Source organism: Homarus americanus, unplaced genomic scaffold, assembly GCF_018991925.1.
Source record: "Homarus americanus isolate GMGI-L3 unplaced genomic scaffold, GMGI_Hamer_2.0 scaffold19117, whole genome shotgun sequence".
NCBI lineage: Eukaryota > Metazoa > Arthropoda > Malacostraca > Decapoda > Nephropidae > Homarus > Homarus americanus.
Window position 1 is genome coordinate 2,555,946 of NW_024754704.1, and position 7,940 is coordinate 2,563,885.

The 7,940-nt window shown below is 43.4% G+C and overlaps 1 protein-coding gene across 1 annotated transcript in view; it reads left to right on the plus strand.

Annotated features, from left to right (window-relative positions):
- Positions 1–216: 216 nt before the first annotated feature.
- The window catches only part of LOC121855952 (probable G-protein coupled receptor CG31760), a 76,919-nt gene continuing 69,195 nt past the window's right edge, over positions 217–7,940 (plus strand). The window contains 1 exon segment of the mRNA XM_042351171.1: positions 217–262. The gene's annotated coding sequence lies outside the window, so the exon portion shown is untranslated.

Below are 7,940 nucleotides of genomic sequence, written 5' to 3' on the forward strand. Positions count from 1 at the left end.
TCTATAGAAGTAACTTTTTTTTTTTTTAGTTATGTTGAGAAAATATTGGGTTTTTATTGGTTTAAATATTATTGGTTTTTATATTACGTCAGGTTAGGTTAGGTTAGGTTAGGTTAGGTTACGTCAGGTTAGGTTACGTCAGGTTAGGTTAGGTTAGGTTAGGTTAGGTTACGTCAGGTTAGGTTAGGTTATATAATTTTATATAACTTTACCTGTGTTGTTGTTCCCGACAGGTGGATGTGGCTCCCCTAGCGTCGCCCAGGTAAGTACCAGGTGTGTGTGTGTGTGTGTGTGTGTGTGTATGTGGTAAACTAATGGAGGTACTGAGGAGTATAACTGCCTGGGGGTACATCAAAGATACTGTAAGGTGAGGGGGGGAGGGATTACAAAACTCCATTGTCCGTCCTCACCTTACCCTCTTTGATGTTCTGGTCGGGAGAGGGAGAGAGGAGGGAGGGGGGGAAAGGAGGGGAAAGATGAGGAAGAGAGGGAGGGGGAAGAATCGATGAGGGAGGGAGGATGATATGAGGGACAGGGGAAGGAACAGAGAGGGGGAGAAGGAGGAAAGGAGAAGGAAGGATCGGGGAGGGAAGGAAGGAGGAGGTATATAGAAGATGAGACGTTGAAGAGAGTGTAAGAGTCATAGGAAGGAAAGAGAGAGAGAGAGAGAGAGAGAGAGAGAGAGAGAGAGAGAGAGAGAGAGAGAGAGAGAGAGAGAGAGAGAGGAGAGGAGAGAGGGTGCCCACTTCTTCTTCTTTCTACCTCCTGTTCTCCTTCATTTCTGTCTTCCTCCACTACTGCTGCCCTCCTCCCTCCTTGCTCACTTCTCCTCAACCAACTAACTTTCATTTCAAATATTTCTTCACCCCAATTTCCTCTTTAATCTCCACCAACCATCTTTTTTTTCCCTCTTTTTCTTTTTCTCTGCTCCATTTATTATCTAGGACACACCTGATTTTCTCTCTCTCTCTCTCACAGCGTCTCATCACCTGTCATTATTTCACCTGTCGCCTCATTGTAGTGTGTGTGTGTGTGTGTGACTCAGGGAGACGTATCTGCCCTGCCCTGAATTCTTCCTCCTTCTTCCTCTTCCTCCTCTTCCTCCTCCTCCTCCTTCCTCTCCTTTCATTCTATCTCTCCTCCCTCCTTCTTCTCCTCTATCATCCTGCTCCTCCTCCATTCACCTCATTTACATAATCTAGAGTTAACTATTTTAATATATACTAATAGATACCGAGTCCTATTTGCTCTACGGTATATCAACGTTATAACTGATGCTTAGACTTTGTTTACCTTTTGACATCACACGAGGGAGGTGATGGAAGGAGGGAGGAGGAGAGAGGGAGGGAGAGAGGGAGGGAGGGATGGAGGGAGAGAGGAGGGAGGAGAGGAGAGGGAGGGAGAGAGGAGGGAGGGATGGAGGTTGAGAAGGCGGTAAAGGAAGAAGGTGGACGCTGCCATCTGAGAAAAGATCAGAAATCTTGTGTCATTTTCCTGGTAAATGAATCCGTTGTGGAGCGAGGCGTCAGGCTGCCAGGGTGGTGTGTGTTACGGTGGTCTCATTATACATTATACATGGTGGTGTGTGTTACGGTGGTCTCATTATGCATTATACATGGTGGTATGTATTCAATACATGGTAGTTGTGTTACGGTGGGCTCTACATTATACATGGTAATGTGCGGTGGTCTCATTATACTTTATACATGGTAGTTGTGTTACGGTGGTCTCATTATACATTATACATGGTGGTAGTTGTACAGGTGGTCTCATTATACATTATACATGGTGATGTGTGTTACGGTGGGCTGCTTATACATGGTGGTGTGTGTGTTACGGTGGGCTCATTATACATTATACATGGTAGTGTGTGTTACGGTGGTCTCATTACATTATATGGTGGTGTGTTACGGTGGTCTCATTATACATTATACATGGTGGTGTGTGTTACGTGGTCTCATTATACATGGTAGTTGTGTATGTGCTCATTATACATTATACATGGTAGTGTGTGTGTTACGGTGGTCTATTATACATTATACATGGTAGTGTGTGTTATGTTGGTCTCATTATACAATATACATGATCACGGTGTGTGTTACGGTGGGCTATTATACATTATACATGGTAGTTGTGTTACGGTGGTCTCATTATACATTATACATGATGGAAGTGTGTGTTACGGTGGTCTCATTATACATTATACATGGTAGTTGTGTTACGGTGGTCTCATTATACATTATACATGATGGTGTGTGTGTTACGGTGGGCTCATTATACATTATACATGGTGGTGTGTGTTACGGTGGGCTCATATTATACATTATACATGGTAGTTGTGTTACGGTGGTCTCATTATACATTATACATGATGGTGGTGTGTTACGGTGGTCTCATTATACATTATACATGGTGATGTGTGTTACGGTGGACTATTATACATGGTAGTGTGTGTTATGGTGGTCTCATTATTCATTATACATGATGGTGTGTTACGGTGGTCTCATTATACATTATACATGGTGATGTGTGTTACGGTGGACTCATTATGCATTATACACGGTGGTGTGTGTTACGGTGGTCTCATTACATTATACATGGTAGTGTGTGTTACTCTGGGCTCATTATACATTATACATGATGGTGATGTGTGTTACGGTGGGCTCATTATACATTATACATGGTAGTGTGTGTGTTATGGTGGTCTCATTATACATGATGGTGGTGTGTGTTACGGTGGGCTCATTATACATAATACATGATGGTGGTGTGTGTTACGGTGGGCTCATTATACATGATGGTGATGGTGGATTATATTATACATGGTGGTGTGTGTTACGGTGGGCTCATTTACATGATGGTGATGGTGGTACGGTGGGCTCATTATACATTATACACGCACCATACAGGCCACTATATGCTTCGGAGATCAGATGATGAGGCCATGTGTGTGTGTGTGTGTCGTATCCTCAGGTGATGTGAAACTCTACGGTAATGTCAAGCCATGTTTTTCTCTCTTGACAATCCCTCACAACACGAAGGTGGAATGTGTGGGGTAGGGTGAGGGAAAGGGGGTTCATGTAGGTATGTTCAGCGTCGTTCAGTTGACCTCGTGCGCTACTGAGGTGATCTGCGTCCAATAGTTGTTAAAGTAGTTTGGAGGCAGCCAACTACGGCCCTCTGACGTGGTTATTCTTTTCTGTGTAGCCACATACCTTCAGCCTGTAGCTATGTGGTAGCGTGTGGTGGTGTTTGGTGATGGGTGATGATGTGTGGTGATGTGTGGTGATGTGTAGTAGCTTAGGTGTTTCCCGTAAGGTTCCTCGACCTCCTCTCACCCTTGAGTGGTTTGTGATTGTTGACACACTCAGATTAATCTTTCTAGGGTGTCAACGTGTGCCTGATTGGTCACACTGATTTGCCTCTCATCAGCAAGGCCTGCAGGGCGGTGATTGGCTGGCGTTACGTCGGTGATATCTATTCTTGGAATCTTATTGGCTGTTATCATGGGCTTGTCAACACGGTCTTCGATTTGATTAGCTGATTTCCTTTTGACGGTGAACGAGGCCTTGGCTCTGATTGGTGTTGTTATTGTTGTATAATAATAGAAAGTTACTTGATACTTTTCATGGACAGGTGTGCGGACAGGTGTGTGGACAGGTGAGTCGACAGGTGTCATAACCTTCACCTGTTTCATTACTCAAAACTCCTCCACCTTACTCAATGTTATTCTTCCTCTCCCTCCCTCCTCCTCCTCCCTCCCTCCCTCCCCTCCTCCTCCTCCCTCCCTCCCTCCTCCCTCCCTCCCTCCCTCCCTCCTCCCCCTCCCTCCCTCCCTCCCTCCCTCCCTCCCTCCTTCCTTCCCTCCCTCCCTATCTAGTGAGACAAAAGTGGAACTGGAGCAAAGAAACTGACGGACAGATAGACAGATATAAAGACAGACAGATAGAGACAGACATTCAGACAAACAGACAGACAGAAACTCACTGATCTTGTCTGTTTATGTCTGTACACTCGTTTAATACTTGAATGAGTTGTGTATTTCACTAAGAGGGATATTGCAATAGTTCTCTTTCTCATTAACTAGAATCTCTCTCTCATCTTTACACCATTATTTCCTCCTTTAAAAATCACTTCAGAAAAGGTCACACACAGACTGTCAGTTGCAACAGTCAACTCAATGTACACCAGTTAACTGTTTGCCTGACTCACTCACTCACTCACTCACTCACTCACTCACTCACTCACTCACCCCACAGATCTATTGTGACAGAAGTATTGTGCATTGGTGTATAATTTCTCGTGTTGATTATTTTACTTCTTAGTTAATTTCTGGTTATGTTTTGCTTTCTTCTTAACTGATTTGATTTTCATTGTTCGGCTGTGATGTAGGATGTTGTTGTTGTTGTTGGTTGTTGTTTTTGTTGTTATTGTTATTGCTGTTTTTGTTTTTTGTGTTTTATTATTATTATTATTAGTATTAGTATTATTGTTATTGTTGTTGTTGTTGTTGTTATAATGTGTTTGGTTGTGGTGATGGTGAGATATTCTGTTAGTTTCTGTACTTCATTTACGGTACAACTTGTGAAATGAAACTGTATATCACTTTATCAGTGTGATGGAATATTCTCTTGTTGAAGTGTTTATTGTGTGTGTGTGTGTGCTAATGGAACACACACACACACACACACACACACACACACACACACACACACACGATCATATTGTCCTCGAAATTACGGAAACTACAAGATGCTGTTACCGGGGGAATCAGGTTACCTCCTCCCTTCTCCCTCCCTCCCCTTCCTTCCTTCCCCCCCCTACCCTCCCGCAGGAAGTGAGTAGGTGGCCTAGGACGTCAGCAGGTGGCCTAGGACGTCAGCAAGTGGGTTAGGACGTCAGCAGGTGGGTTAGGACATCAGCAGGTGGGTTAGGACGTCGTAGTAAGGTCAAGAGGTGGGTTAGGACGGCAGATGATGTCCAAGAGATGGGTTAGGATGTCAGAAAGTGAGGTCAGGAGGTGGGTTAGGACAGCAGGTGATGTCAGGAGGTGGGTTAGGACAGCAGGTGATGTCAGGAGGTGGGTTTGGACAGCAGGTGATGTCAGGAGGTGGGTTAGGACAGCAAGTGGGGGTCAGGAGGTGGTTTCGGACGTCAGCAAGTGAGGTCAGGTGGTTAGGACGTCAGCAGGTGAGGTCAGGAGGTGGGTTAAGACATCAAGAGGTGGGACTAACACATCCAGACCAGAGAGAGAAGAGGTAGAGATAGAGAAAAGAAAAGAGAGAAAGCAGAAAAAAGAAGAAATTAAAAAAAAAAAGATATAAGTCAGCAAAACGAAAGAAAAACAAAACACCATCACATAAAATAAATAAAATAATTATTACAAAAACGAGAAAAAAAATCCTTCAAATTAAAAGGTATAATATTCCACCTGTGTATAAAATCCCACCTGTGTATAAACCTAATTAACCTTTTTTTTCTCAAGGTAAGTTATTTGTACTTCTTGTAATTCTTTAACTACACGTAAAATAACCCTCTTGAATACATTGTAAATTAAGGTAAGGAAAGGATATCACTCGGTCAGTGGGGAGGCTGAAATGCCTTGTAAATGGTGGTGAGAGTTTAACCTTGTATTGAGGGATGGACTATTTTTTTTTTCATCTCAGGTTAGGTTTAGGTTAGGTTTAGGTTAGGTTTAGGTTGAGTTAGGTTAGGTTAGGTTGGGTTAGGCTAGGTTGGGTTAGTTTAGGTTGTAGATTTGATATCGTCAGGGTGGTGTTGGTGATGGTGGTGGTGGTGAGAACAGTCAGGAATTGAGTGTTGGTGATGGTGGTGGTGGTGAGGAAGATAATTGAATATGTGTAAAATAAGATAGAAATGACTCCAAAAAATAACTGTTTGTTGCCAGATGTCTCGAGTGTATGTATGTATGTATGTCTGTATGTATGTATGTATGTATGAATCGGCTGGATTGTCCAATTAACCAGGCCGTTCATATATATTTATTATTTGGGTTTAAGTAACGAAACCCAAACTGTAGTTCCTTGTTTTATTATAAAAGGATTGTATCTATAATTCTGGTGTACATCGACCGTAAGTTCCTGTATATGAGTGAATAGAAAGGGACGGCGTTTATGTATTATGATCACGTCCTTCGATATAAGTTGATGTGGCGACTCATGAGTAGTGACCCATCGAGGGAGAACGGTATGGGTGCGTCGTTTCGCCGAGGAAAGGGAGCCATCCACTGCGGCTCTCAAATAACGTCTTCCTCTAGTCAATGATATCAAACTACTGCTCGCTTCAGGTGGCCAAGAGCCGGCTACTTATGCCTTTACTCAGCATAGTATGACGCAGCTTCCCGTGGGCACACCTTATCACGTGCATTGAACATGTCACCTCATAGCCAGTGGAAAGTTACAGGGTGGTGAATCTGAATATAATATCAGATGTATTGACCCATTTATATAATACGTTCTGTTGATGAGACAGGGGCCCATTACATGTATGTATGTATGTATGTATGTATGTATGTATGTATGTGCGGCAGCTCACTGCATTATGTGGTAAGCTAGGTCGTGAGTAAGTGGATTAAGCTGAGAGTCAATTATGTGAGTAAAATATCATCGTCTGCAGCATTATTTCACCAACACCAGGACGACGTCGCAATAACCACAAGTTGTGTGGGTTCTCGTGTTGGTGCTCGGGAAATAATAGACTTTATGTGGGCGAATTGAAGGCTATTTTTCTGGACGGTGTTGTGAGTTATATTGTGAACGAGCGTGTTGTTGTTGTTCGTGTGTGTGTGTGAGTGAAAAGTCTTAATGAGGGCTGTCTGACAACACACACACACACACACACACACACACACACACACACACACACACACACACACACACACACACACACACACCATGCAGTAAAGACAACGTCGAGATGAAAGATCGTTATGATTCCTTTCAGTTTTTTGACAGGGGAAGTAATTGAGTTTCCACCCTCTGAAGAAATTGAAGTTTAGCAGCTTGTGTGTTTACAGAGAGAGTGAGAGATTAGCCGATCCTAACTCGAATAGTCTTCCTTTGATGTTGATCTGTGTTGAAGATTCCTTGCACGCCTCTGTTGATATCGTGTATGCAAGCAATCTGATAGTGATTTTGCAACTTCACCATGACTTTGCAATTATTAAAGATTATTTCGTGAATATGTGGGATTTTGTCCATTACACCCGGGAAACTGTCAGCCCGGCACTATACTCGATTACCTTCATTTCCTCAACTGTAGACGTAGGTACTGTAACCATTCACAGCTGGGTCGACTCGGGGTGACCTGGCGAACCAGTACAACCACACAAACTTCAACACACAAACACACCAACACAAACACATCAACATAGATACAAAAACACACCATAACACCAACAAACTCAGTTACACCAACACAACGCACCTACACCAACACAACGCACCTACACCAACACAGCACCTACACCAACACAACCACTACACCAACACAACGCACCTACACACAAGTACTTGATACACGTTTCAACTTTTACAAGATTTTTTGCCAAGAATATTTTTTTTTTTAATAAACGTCACTAATAATAAACTGTCCTGATCTGACGTACACACCACAAAATACACCTGCCTGACATAACGTACACACCTCCCAGACAAGACATACACACCTGCCTGACATGCTCACACCTGTCTGACATGACGTACACACCTGCCTTACCTGACGTACTTACCTGCCTTACATGACGTACACACCTGCCTGAGAGACGGAGAGGTCAGGAGGGAGGGAGTGATAGGTGGGGGGAAGGAGGTGAGGGCAGGAAGGAGGAGGTGAGGGAAAGGGAGTATTATGAGGGAGTGGGGCATAAATTACTCCATTTTCAGTGCCTCGCCTCCGTAATTGACCTGAAATTGAGTTTCCTT